At 25.4% G+C, this 11,754-nt stretch overlaps 1 long non-coding RNA gene across 1 annotated transcript; it reads left to right on the top strand.

Moving 5' to 3' along the window:
• Positions 1–418: 418 nt before the first annotated feature.
• LOC145848176 (uncharacterized) lies at positions 419–860 on the top strand. Its single transcript, XR_014371775.1, has 2 exons — positions 419–518; positions 733–860. It is a non-coding gene; the product is annotated as an uncharacterized LOC145848176 (long non-coding RNA).
• The last annotated feature ends 10,894 nt before the right edge of the window (positions 861–11,754 follow it).

The following is an 11,754-nucleotide window of genomic DNA, read 5'->3' as shown; positions in this document are numbered from 1 at the left end:
CAGTAATGACAGGCGGTGGTTTCAGTGAAGTACAACCTGCAACTGAAGAAGTACAAAAAATTGCTGACCAGGTTACATATAAAGTTTGTTTTTTAAATAAAGTAGTATTTGTAAATGCAAACTGTTTTTGTTTAGATATTTGGTTTTTTTTTTTGAACTAATTACCTATCGAAAATATAAAAAAGTTGTAAAAAAATGTTACTCTTACAAACTTGTTACGAAACTAACGTATTGAAAATGCCTAACACTACATTTATTAAGTATTTATTATAGTAAACAACTTTATACTCTCCTTCCTTAAAAATTTTAAACCAAACTGTTACTTGAAAATCAATTTAGTTTCAGTAGAACTTGACAACAGTTTACGATAAATAATGTTTAAAGAAAATTTAAGTTAAAACTAAATGTTTTCTCAGGTGAAATTCAGGGTTGACAGAAGATATAAAGATCTGGTAAAAATGTACAAAGCAGTTGAATTTGAAGAACAAGCAGTTTTCGGGACTAATTACAGAATCAAGGTAAAAACATGAAATTAAAGTTTTTACATTAAAACAAAAGTATACTTATTTACAAGACTATTTTTGCTTATAAATTAAACAAACTGTATCAACTGTTAAAAACAATAATTTAATAGTTGGCACTATTAGATTACTTTATAGTAAAAAAGTATGTATTCTAATCAAAAACTTGATATTTTAACCAATTTGGTTAAATTTAAAACTTAATTTTTAGATACAAATAAACGAAGCCACTTTTGTCACAATAAAAGCCCACAAGTCATCAGTGAATGGAAAAGTGTCATTCGCAGGATTCATGAGGAGAAGAAATAACAACAATCACCTTAATTAGTTAAACAAAATACTATTTTATTTTATGACGATGTTTACTTATGTATTAATCATGTAACTATTTTTCATTGCTTTATTTAAATGTTTTATTTTAGTTTTTACTACATATTTTATACAAATTTTGTCCTGTGTTTTTATTAACTGTGTATTTAACTACAGTATTATTGCTAAACGTTTTTTTATTAATTTGTTTATTAATTGATTTCGTATTTGATATTATTGTAGATAATAAAACTAAACTATTCTTTCTATGGAGTGTAATTTTTTTATTAGAATTCATTGTCGAGCTATTTGAGCGAAACTTAGTTTGCTGAGTAACTTTTTGAGACTGTAAAAATATTTCAATAATAAAATTGTACTAGTTTCTCAAACTAAAGCTAAGATAAAGTGTAAGGTTAAGTTTTTAAATCTTTTTAGCTATAAAATACGTACTAATTTAAGAATACGACCGAACAAATACAAAAAGACCGAAATTGCTTAAACTTATAAATGCATTAACGATTTTAGCCTTGTAAAAAAAGCACTACCAACATATTTAAATTACCTTTAACTTAGTTTTTTCATCGTACTTAAACTTTTATCTATGTATAATGATTTCAAAACACTCAAGTAGGTTTAAAAAGAACTAAATTAAACTCGCATAAATGGTTTTGTGTGTTTTACTATTATCATTAAACTTTTTTTACTGGAAAAGTGATGCACTATAAATTTATTAAATCTGGTTTTACTGTTACTTAAGTTGATGCAAATGTAAACCTAAGCAAACTGTATGTTGTGGTTAGATAGTATTATTTACTTAGCAGTTTGTAATTAATATTTTTTGGCTTGCTATACGAACCGGGTCTGTATAAATTTTGTGAACGCATGAAAAATACAGTAAAACATTAGTGTGAGCTGAATATTTTAAACATATACGAAAATTTTCGATGCTCACAAAAAAGTTCAAGTAAACCTGGTTAGAGCAAAACTTTATGTAAAAAGTTACAGCTGCAAGTAGTAATAAAATACTCATAGTATTAGATAAACTATTTTAAAATCTAAACTTATTTTTGTAAACATTTTTTAGTACCAAACAAATGCTTTGAAAAATTATTTGGTCATTCAATAAGTAAAACATTCTTAACTTTGATACATATAATTAAAACTTAAAAAAATCGTTTTTAGATGTTGTTTACAGAAAATATGCTTGTTATATTTCAACTTAATTATTCTAAGTGCTGTATAGAATATGTATTATGTTATAGCATTTTCAAGTAGTAACTCGTGTACTTGTAAATACTTAATTTGGTTGCAATGATAAATTAAAATCAAAATTTCTTTCAAGTATAACCTCTAAAAATTAAAATTTATCTGAAATTAATCTGAAAAACCACGACATTTTATAGAGTAAAGTAGTTTCTTTACTTACACGTTTGCAACAAATTAATCATATTTTATGCTCAAAAGTCAGTTTATACCTGTTTCCAACACGTATCATTTTTTGTTTAAGCGATTTCCGTGTGTGTTCTAAGTTTTTTTTTTTAATGGAATTTTACTTTTTTAATACTAAATGTTTTTGATAAACTTGCATTAGGGAATAGAGTAAGAAACTAAATAAGAAAAAATGACAACGCATACTTTTAAAGCTATTTAAAATTAGCTCTGTGTTAAGTTTAATTTTAAATTGTATAACATATAACATATTAAAATCCTAGAAACAATTTATGATAAAAACACTTTAATATATGGTGGTACAAACTTGTAGTGGTACCATATACTTTATAGCTTATCATTTAAGCAGGAACTGATTAGTTTAACTCAAAATTTTTATAAAATTGTTTAAATAGAGTTTAAGTATTAAATATGTTATTCAACTAAAACATTCAAATTAAATGTTTGCTTTAATAAGAAAATACTTCCTTTATATGTACTAAAAAATTATACTTTATAAATAAAGCATTAGTTGTTCAGCGATTATTCATTTGCTAAACTTTTGTTCAGTAGTTTATAGTTAACGAAGCACAGTTGAATCCTCACTAAAACTAATTTAGTTAGTCTGTATTGTCGTACAAAAACAGAGCTTATTCTACGATTTTGTCTTACACTTTTACGTTAGTACAAACAACTACAACAAATTAAAATTTAGATTTTTTTTTAATAGTTCGGTTAACCAATGGACTTAACTTTGAAAATGCATACAAAAAAAATTATATATAAGTTGCAAAAATTATACAGTTTGAAACTTTTTTCAAACCTGTTTTATTGAAACTTATTTAAATATTAAGTATGGTATTAAAAAATGCTTCGAATTATCATTAAACTAACAAAAACCAGTAATCTATAATGAAAGATTTACAGAAGTGCTATTAATATTAGATCTTAAACATATTTATAAAAAAGTATAAAACATTTATAACTGACAAAGTAGACTTAGTAAGACATTTTTTGTTATTATTTAAAAGAAGGTAACTTTTGGTATGAGCACAAATTAAAAGCAACAATATTCTCGGAAACTGTATGACAGTAATGACTAATTCTAAATCAAACTTATGCTTAACTTTATGTTTTTTTGACATCTTTATCACAAAATGATTTTGCGGTGGAAAACCGTCGCTTTTAAATTGTGTCTTTTTAAAGTTCATCTATTGATTTTTCAAATTAAATTATTCAAAAAGGTAGTAATATTTCCCCAGCCTACTTTTAAACTAAATGCTTTTTAGAATATATAAACTAGAAAAATGCACATTTTTAAGCTCGGTATTTTTTTAATTAAAGATTAAAAGCATTTCACTAAAAAACTGTGGCGAGTTAAAAGAAATTATTTAGAATAAGAATGAATAAAAAAAGTTAAAAAGATTTTTAATAGGCTTTACAAACTAGAGCTTAAAGTTTTTATTTACCATTTAACTTTTTTGAACGTGTTTTATAAGCAATACAAATAATCCGCTTTAAAGCTGTGTATATGAATATATACAAAAGTTCCAATACTTCTTTTTCAGAAACTCAAAAAACAATAATTTTTAAATTATTAAAACAGTAGCTTAATAAAAGATTTTTTTTACCAATTAAAAGTAGTTATGTAGTAATTGCCGGATATTCCCTTTGACATGCTTAATCTAAAATACAATATCGAATACTCTGTTTGCACTGCAAATACAACGAAGGTAGTTTCGAATATTGATTTCGACTTTTTTGATGTAGTTAAAAAAAACTTTAAGATTATAAAACATCGAGCATTTTTTTTTTTTAGTGTGCACTTTTAACACTTACGATTTTAACTTTTTGTACTTTTGAAACACAAGCTATAAATAAGTTACTAAATATATTCGAGCCAATTCAAGGTACATAGTTGTGTATAACAAAGTTTGTTTAAAAACGAAAGTACAACTTTAAAAACCTTGTTAAACTAAGAATTTCTTTAATGTGATCATATATTTAAGAAAACTAAACCTTTAAATATCTAAAAAAAACATTTTTTGTTAGGCATTTGCTCATACATTATCTCAGACGGGATTTAAAGTTATATAAAACATTAACTTACGTTATAGTAGATTGTCGTTAAATTGCTTAGCTTCAACTAAAATAAACAAATCATTGATTTAAATCCTGAATCATTTAAAAAAATTACACTTCAATTAAACTTTTTTTATTATTTACCAATCGTGCACAAAGTTGGTACGCTGGAAAACTAGAATGCTTAAAAATTGTATTAAAAAATTCGTTTTTAATACGCCTGGCTAACTATTAACTTTTCATGTTTTGCGGTATTGGTTGTTCTTATATGATTGAAAATTGCTTCAAAATAATAATTTTGCACTAAACTTTTTTACATCACAAAACTTCAAGTAGTTCCTAAAGACTACGTATTCAATCAAAATTTTGTAAATGTAAGTTAAATTTTTATTAACGGACTAAAAAATCAGATATAACAGAAAATGTTTTTCAAAGTTATGTAAAAGCAGTACAAAAAACCAAAAAATGTCAGTAACTAAAAACCATTTGTTTTAAATGTAGAATTGTCCTAAGGTACTGTTCTATAAGGTAAATGGCCATCAGTAATATTTGAACAAGAAAAAGTTCTATAGTTTTATATAATTTGTTTTTACTTTAATGAGTAAAAGGCTAAAAAGTTTTCTCTTTCACAAATATTTTTATGCAGAAAACTCACTAGCTCAATACTCATAAATTATAAGCTGGCTAAGAAATACTCTTAAACATTTATAAAATATTTTTGAGTCTAATACTACTTATAAAATATCTTTATAAAACGTAGTGAGATTTTTTTATAAAAACAAAGCATTTATTTAAACATAATTCAAAACCAATATGTTAAATAAAAAACGAATGATGTTGAATTTTTATAGATTTGACATGTTTAACGTTATCAGTTTTAATTAACAATTTTTTGACATTTTTTTAGCTTTTAAAGTAATGCTTTAAAAAGTACAGCCTGTTGCTATACAAATGCGATGTTTTAAATATTTAAAACTTAAAACAACTAAACATACGTCTAGTGTTTGATATCACAGTTTATTTTTTACGTACTGATTTTTCTTCTTGAAAATTAGAACTAAAAATTTCTAATAATATTTTTTTATTCATATAAGCAACTTTAGTTGTGATACAGATTTCAAAAACAAGTTACAGAGTCGTTTTATTAGAATAAAATAAAATTTATTTTTGTTTTATAACATCATGCCAAATGCCATTAGTCCTGGTAAAGACGTTAAAAAAGATCCTAGGACCAAATATTTTGAGCGTTCTTTTTTTGTCAGTCAATAAGCTATACTATACAAATTTTAACTATTCTTTTAAAAATAAGACTGCAAAATCTGTACGAAAATCATTTATATTTGCTGTAACTTTTTAGCACGTTGATAAAACATAACAACATAACTTTTGAATATAACAACATAAGCAGTCTGATACCAAGCACATGTTGCTGAAACTAGATTTAAACATAGATAAATATCGTATTATTGGCAAGTTTTAAAAATAATCTGTGTCGTTTAAACTTAATGCCCTAAGGTGTGTTTAGTCTACAACATTTAAATACACTTTCAACAGGTGTGTATTATGAAGTTATTTTTATAATACAACGTACTAAGTTTTATAATTTTTTAGCTATTTTATCAAAAACTACAGCATTAAAGTCTTAACACCTTTTATTAAGTTTTGTACATTCTTTAAAGCTAACTAACAAAATATGTAGTTCAAAATTAAACCTATATTTAAGAAATAAAAGATGCTAGCTAGTTCAAAAATAACTTAATTAAACTTCTTTTTTTTTCTACAACTAACCTGCGTCAAACTTCGTAAGTTTTCTTCAGGTACGAATTTATTTAGAAAGAGCATAAGAAACAGCATTTGTACATATTTTATGAAATTGTTTTTCATTCTTTTTAACAAATAAAAAGTAGTTGTAATCATTAAGATTAACTTATAAACTAAAAAACCTGAATTAAGCCTAGCTTTGCAGTTTAGTTGTAATTCAAAATAGATTAAAATAAAACATGTACAGTTAAGTTTTGTCAGTTTCTGTTCAAAAGTATTTCACTTTAATAAAGTAAACTGGTAAATAAAATGTTTATGATACTTAATACGCCAAGCAGTTAAAAGTTTAATGAAATTAGCGTACTAAGATTTGAAATTTGTTTTGTTGTTAATAAAGTTTTTTTTTATTTAGGTATATTTAATTATTACTTCATTGTTTCGTAGTCCGATTAAATCAGCCCTTAATTTTTTTTAGTTTATAAAAAGATACTTGTATACTTTTTATCCTATACTGAACAAAACAAAAATGTACTAGTTAAAGTTCCTATATTTTTTATAGTTATCACTGGTAAAGTCAAACAAAAATACGAACAAAACAGTTTTCTTAGAAGACTAGATAACTAGAACTTGATAGCTAAAACGCATGAAACACACTTTAAATTCATTTTATATTTCAAAACACTTTAAAATATTTAAAATTGATCTACAAGCAACGTTGACAAATTTAATATTTCCTAACTAAACAAAAACAAATATAACGGACCTATAAAAACTACTAGCGATATAAACTAGCTTTAAACTTAGTAAAAAGGCTGATTAGTTAAAAACTATATCGTTGACAACTTTTCAAGTTTCATAATTTATTCAAAACTGTAAAGTATATTTACAGTGAGGTAGGAGGTAATGAAAATATTATTTTAACTTAAAAAAAACTACAACGTTTTTGTGAACTTCAAAAAAAAATTTGCAGCAATTATAATTAAAGTTCATTCAAAAAACTAAAGTTAAAGTTATTTTGTTATGTATTTATTGTATAACAAATACAAGCTTAGTTTTACCGAAATCTTGGATAGGATATCAAACTGTACCCCTGGTATGTGACTCTATGAAAGAAATTCGTACGCTAGGTCCTAAGACCAGACATTTTAGTGGTATTTTTTGACATCGATAAATAGTACTTTACAGCATTAAAACTAATGAAAAAAATTGTTCGTAAAGTTTTGACATTACTTTATTATACAATTCTACTAAATGTTCTGGATCTATAGAAAAGTTTTAAAGATTCTACAAATTCAACTTATTTACAATTTTGATGTTTTAAATTTTTTTTGAATTTTATCAACTGAAAAAGGTTTTTTTCACCTTACCGACAAACAACTAACACTTTTTAGTTATTATTAACGTTTTTTATGCATTCTAACTTATATAAAAGTTATTTTAAAATGTTTCGTTTACAACTGTCGTTTGAAAATATGTATTATTATACCAAATTTCACATAAAATAATGCTATTGATGCAAAAACTTTGAAAAAGCAGTTTTTACGAAATATTAATCAAATATTCAATCTAAAAGTATTATTTTGTTTCTACTAGTTATGTAAACAAGAAAGTTAGCATCTAAAGTTTTAAGTATTTCAAGCGCGATGTGAAGAACAGTTTTATATACTTGCTGATAGTTGCCATCAAAAAATTATGACAAAATGAGCAGTCTAGTACACATCCGTACCAAGCTCAATAGTTTCAGCATATTAAAACTAGATAAACCGTCATATCCGCATTATATCATTGTCAAATTTTGGATAAAACCTGACTCACTGTTGACTAAATAACCTCAGGTGCGTTTAGTGAACAAAATATGAATACTACTTTGACAAGCTTGTTTTGCCAAAATTTTTTTATGAGACCAAACGACTTGATGCTGATTTTGTTGTAATAATTTTGTATAAAAACTTTTTTAAACACACAACCGTTACATTAGCTTAATACAAAGCTTTTTTCGTAAACTTTTTTTGATATTTTAGCTCAAGACTAAACTAAAGCTAAAACTTTAAAAGTGTGGATATATTTGACAACTAATCTGCATAAATAAAGCATAAATCCAAAAGTTTTATAAAATTTCAATAGTCAAGACTTCTAAATTGTTGGCAAACTCTATTTCACTTATAACAGCATAAGAAAACAATCACTATATTTTAATTCTTATTAACTTTATTTTTATTGACTAGAGTTTAGGGTTAAAGTATTTCCATTTTAATCAATGTAGTTTAGTGCAATCGTCAATATCAACTTAATTAATAAAAAAGATAGAATTCTTGTAACTTTATAGAGAAAACAAGTTAAAAACTTTAAAATTACAATTTAAGTTTTTAGGTTTTACTGCTTAGGATTGAAACTAGTAGGTTCTTTGAACAAAGCTTATTAGTATTGTTTTGCAACAACTAACACAGAAAATTAAACCAACGATTAATTTAAATGCTTTTACTAGCAGTTACAAACACTTGTTAACAAATAAAATTTTATTAGTTAATTAATCTTATATGCTTTAAATATTATTTTTTAATGTTAACTATGAGCTGTAAAAAAAGCAAACATATTAGCTCCTAAAGTTTTTGATAATTGATAAAAGAAACAAAACACATTTGACACTTTTTATTACAATTCTATACAAAAAAAAAAGACAAAACAAAATAGTAAATTTTTAAAATGCCGTAATCTTTGTCTAACTTTTAAAGGTTAAAATATGCAAAACATATGTAAAAATATATATAAAACAGTTTACTTTGAAGCACTGAAAAGTTAATAACTAAAACGTTTGAAAAACATTTTAACTATTTCACAATCTCTAACAAAAAGGAATTGACTTTATATTCAATTGTAAGTAACATCAACGAATTTTATTTTTCCATTTTTGTTCCACTTGTGAATGATAACCATGATGTATGCGCTACCGTCTATTTGAACCTGTTGTTTAATTATTAGTTTAATTGTTAGTTTAATAAGCAACTGACTATTAACTTTAAAAAAATGTTACATATGAAAATCACGCTATCGCAACAAGTTTATTAATGCAGTTTTAAAAATTTTACTTTTAAGGTTAAAAGAATAGTACTTTAAAGATAATACAACTCATAATTTAAAAAAGCTATGATTTAAAGATAAAACTTAATAAATTAACGAAACATGTTCCTTTTTTTTTTGTATTATAGTAAAGTTTGACCCTGTTGAATAAACAAGCGTTTATAATTTAATCTGTATGAAGATCTATATGAAATCTATATGAAGATCAAAAAGTCGCTTAAAACTACTTAATACGAGAAAAACTTCAAATTTAAGTTTTGTTAAGTTTTTTATATATAAACTGTAAAAAATACTTTAAAACCGTTGTTAAACAATTTTTATAAATGTTTACAAGTTGCTTAAAAGAAACATTATTTCCTATAAAACTGATGTTTCATTTCAAAATAGACTAGCTTTTACAGCTGACTAAGTTTTGCTTTCTAGATCATTTAGTGTAAATAAGAATACTTATGAAATATATTCACTAATTTTATTACAACTTAGCGTGCTAATTTTCGCCCACCTTGATTTTCCAGTTTTCTCCGTCCGAAACAAGTTGGGTCTGGTACGTCTTGGCATTGTACATCCTGTCCAGAACAATCTTCCTTCCCCTGCTCAGCTTCCTTTCCACGGCAAATTTGAACTTTGAAATTAATTGCATTTACAAGCGCAGTTTTAAATAAACACTTTGTACAAAGAGTACTAACAGTCTTTCAGAAAATGAAAGCTCTATAAGCTTTAATGTTAGCAAAGATTTAACGTATGTTTTTTACCAGTTGTCATTTTTGAATCCTGCTGCGTGCAAAGCTTCCGTGCGTAGTTTATATATTTTACAGAGACCAAATAAAAATTGGTAAGCTTAAGTAGGTACACATTAAAAAATATTTTCTTATTTAAATATTATAAAACTGTTTGCGCCGCTAAAACTTATAGCTCTTAGCTTTGTTCTACACATATTATTTAGCTAATTAATTACCGTTTCAATGGCTTCTTGGTGTTTTTCTTCTGCATCGTACACTCTGCCGTATCCTCCTGGCATACTGTCAGGATACCAGTCATCGATAATGATTTCAGGCAAAACACCCAGGAATACGGCCTCCTTAACGAAGAAATCAACGAGTTCCGCCTTCTTACCAGACCTGTCCTTGTGGACCTTGATTTTGAGGTATAAGTCCTCGTCCAGTTTGAGCTGAAGTTTTGTTTGACTTTCATTAAACAATTTTTATTTAATTTTTCCAAAAAAAAGTTTTTGTCTGTTTTATATAAAACTTTTCAGAGAAAAAACATTAAACTGTCAGCTTGTTAATCAGCAACTTTTAAAAGGAAGCATACAAATTTTTATATATATCGTAGTTTTGTATACAATTTACTTTTGTTGCAACAAACCGTAATCAGGTAGTTGGCATAAGCTTCAGCTTCTTGGTATTCGATCGCCTTGTACGTTGTGATTTTGTAGTGCTTACTGACGTCATTATATACCTTTTATGTAAAATACAACGTTATGACCAAAAGGTTCCTTTGTACACCAGGCCCTTAGACCAAACTTTTTGAGCGCTTTTTTATCGTTAAATAAACAATATTTATGTTCTATAACATAGAGCTAACACTTTAAATAATACTAGCTCTAATTTGAGTTTTTGCTAACTTAGTGGTTGTATTGACTGTGGTTTACTCGGATAAAGTGCGTCTTGTAAGCATTAATAAACGGCGAAAAGTGCAATAAATCAAAAGGGCTAAACTCAATAGGGATTCAGTTATAAAACTTTTCATTAAGTTAGGGCCAAAATGAGATCTTTTTTTCAAAGTAGTTATACTTTCTACTTGATAATAATAAGTTTATCGTTTTAAAGCATTTTTAAGTACCTTTTTGGAATTTCTTAAAGTTTTATTAAACTTTTACTTATTCTAGATTATACAATTCAAAATGAAAAATTTTAAAGTTTTCTTGACCTCAATGATAGTTTTTAAATTTTTTTTTACCTAGCTTTTCTTAAAATAAAACGCGTATTAGTGTAAATATGAATTGTTAGAAAAAGAAGAAATTATATACATTTAATGATAACATTTTAAAATTTTACTTACTTCATTTCTAAGAGAATATTATTTATAAACTACCCATTAGTATTCGATTATTAGTTTAGTCTTACTTATCAATTATATTTAGAGTAAAAAAAACTTGTACCTCGTTAGCAATTTTTTGAGTCTTTTCATTTGCTGGTTTAGTTTCTCCATAACCATAATCTAGTGGTAACTGGTTGTCTGGAAAGTTAACCGACAGACATTCACTTGCTGTTGGAAAAAATTGTGTAAAATAAATGTTGATTCACCACTTACTCTTTAAAAAAACAAGTTTCCATTCATTTTTCTACTGTTAAAAAATATATTTAAGTAGTTCTTTATATTTCGTTACATTAAGGCCATAAGAAAACATCAAAAGCAATTCGTTTAGCCGATTTTTATACATATAAAATATATCGTTTTATATACTTTTATATACTTTTAATATCTAACATCTACAAGCTTTAAACTTTTATTTTAATTTATCAATCTAAGGCTGCTCACGCGATGTTTTACATTTTTATATTTAGAAGTAATA

The sequence above is a fragment of the Thalia democratica genome, unplaced genomic scaffold, assembly GCF_965202585.1.
Source record: "Thalia democratica unplaced genomic scaffold, ktThaDemo2.hap1.1 HAP1_SCAFFOLD_1272, whole genome shotgun sequence".
NCBI classification, from domain to species: Eukaryota; Metazoa; Chordata; class Thaliacea; order Salpida; family Salpidae; genus Thalia; species Thalia democratica.
Note: the sequence above shows the minus strand (reverse complement) of the source record. Positions and strands in the feature narration are given on the sequence as shown.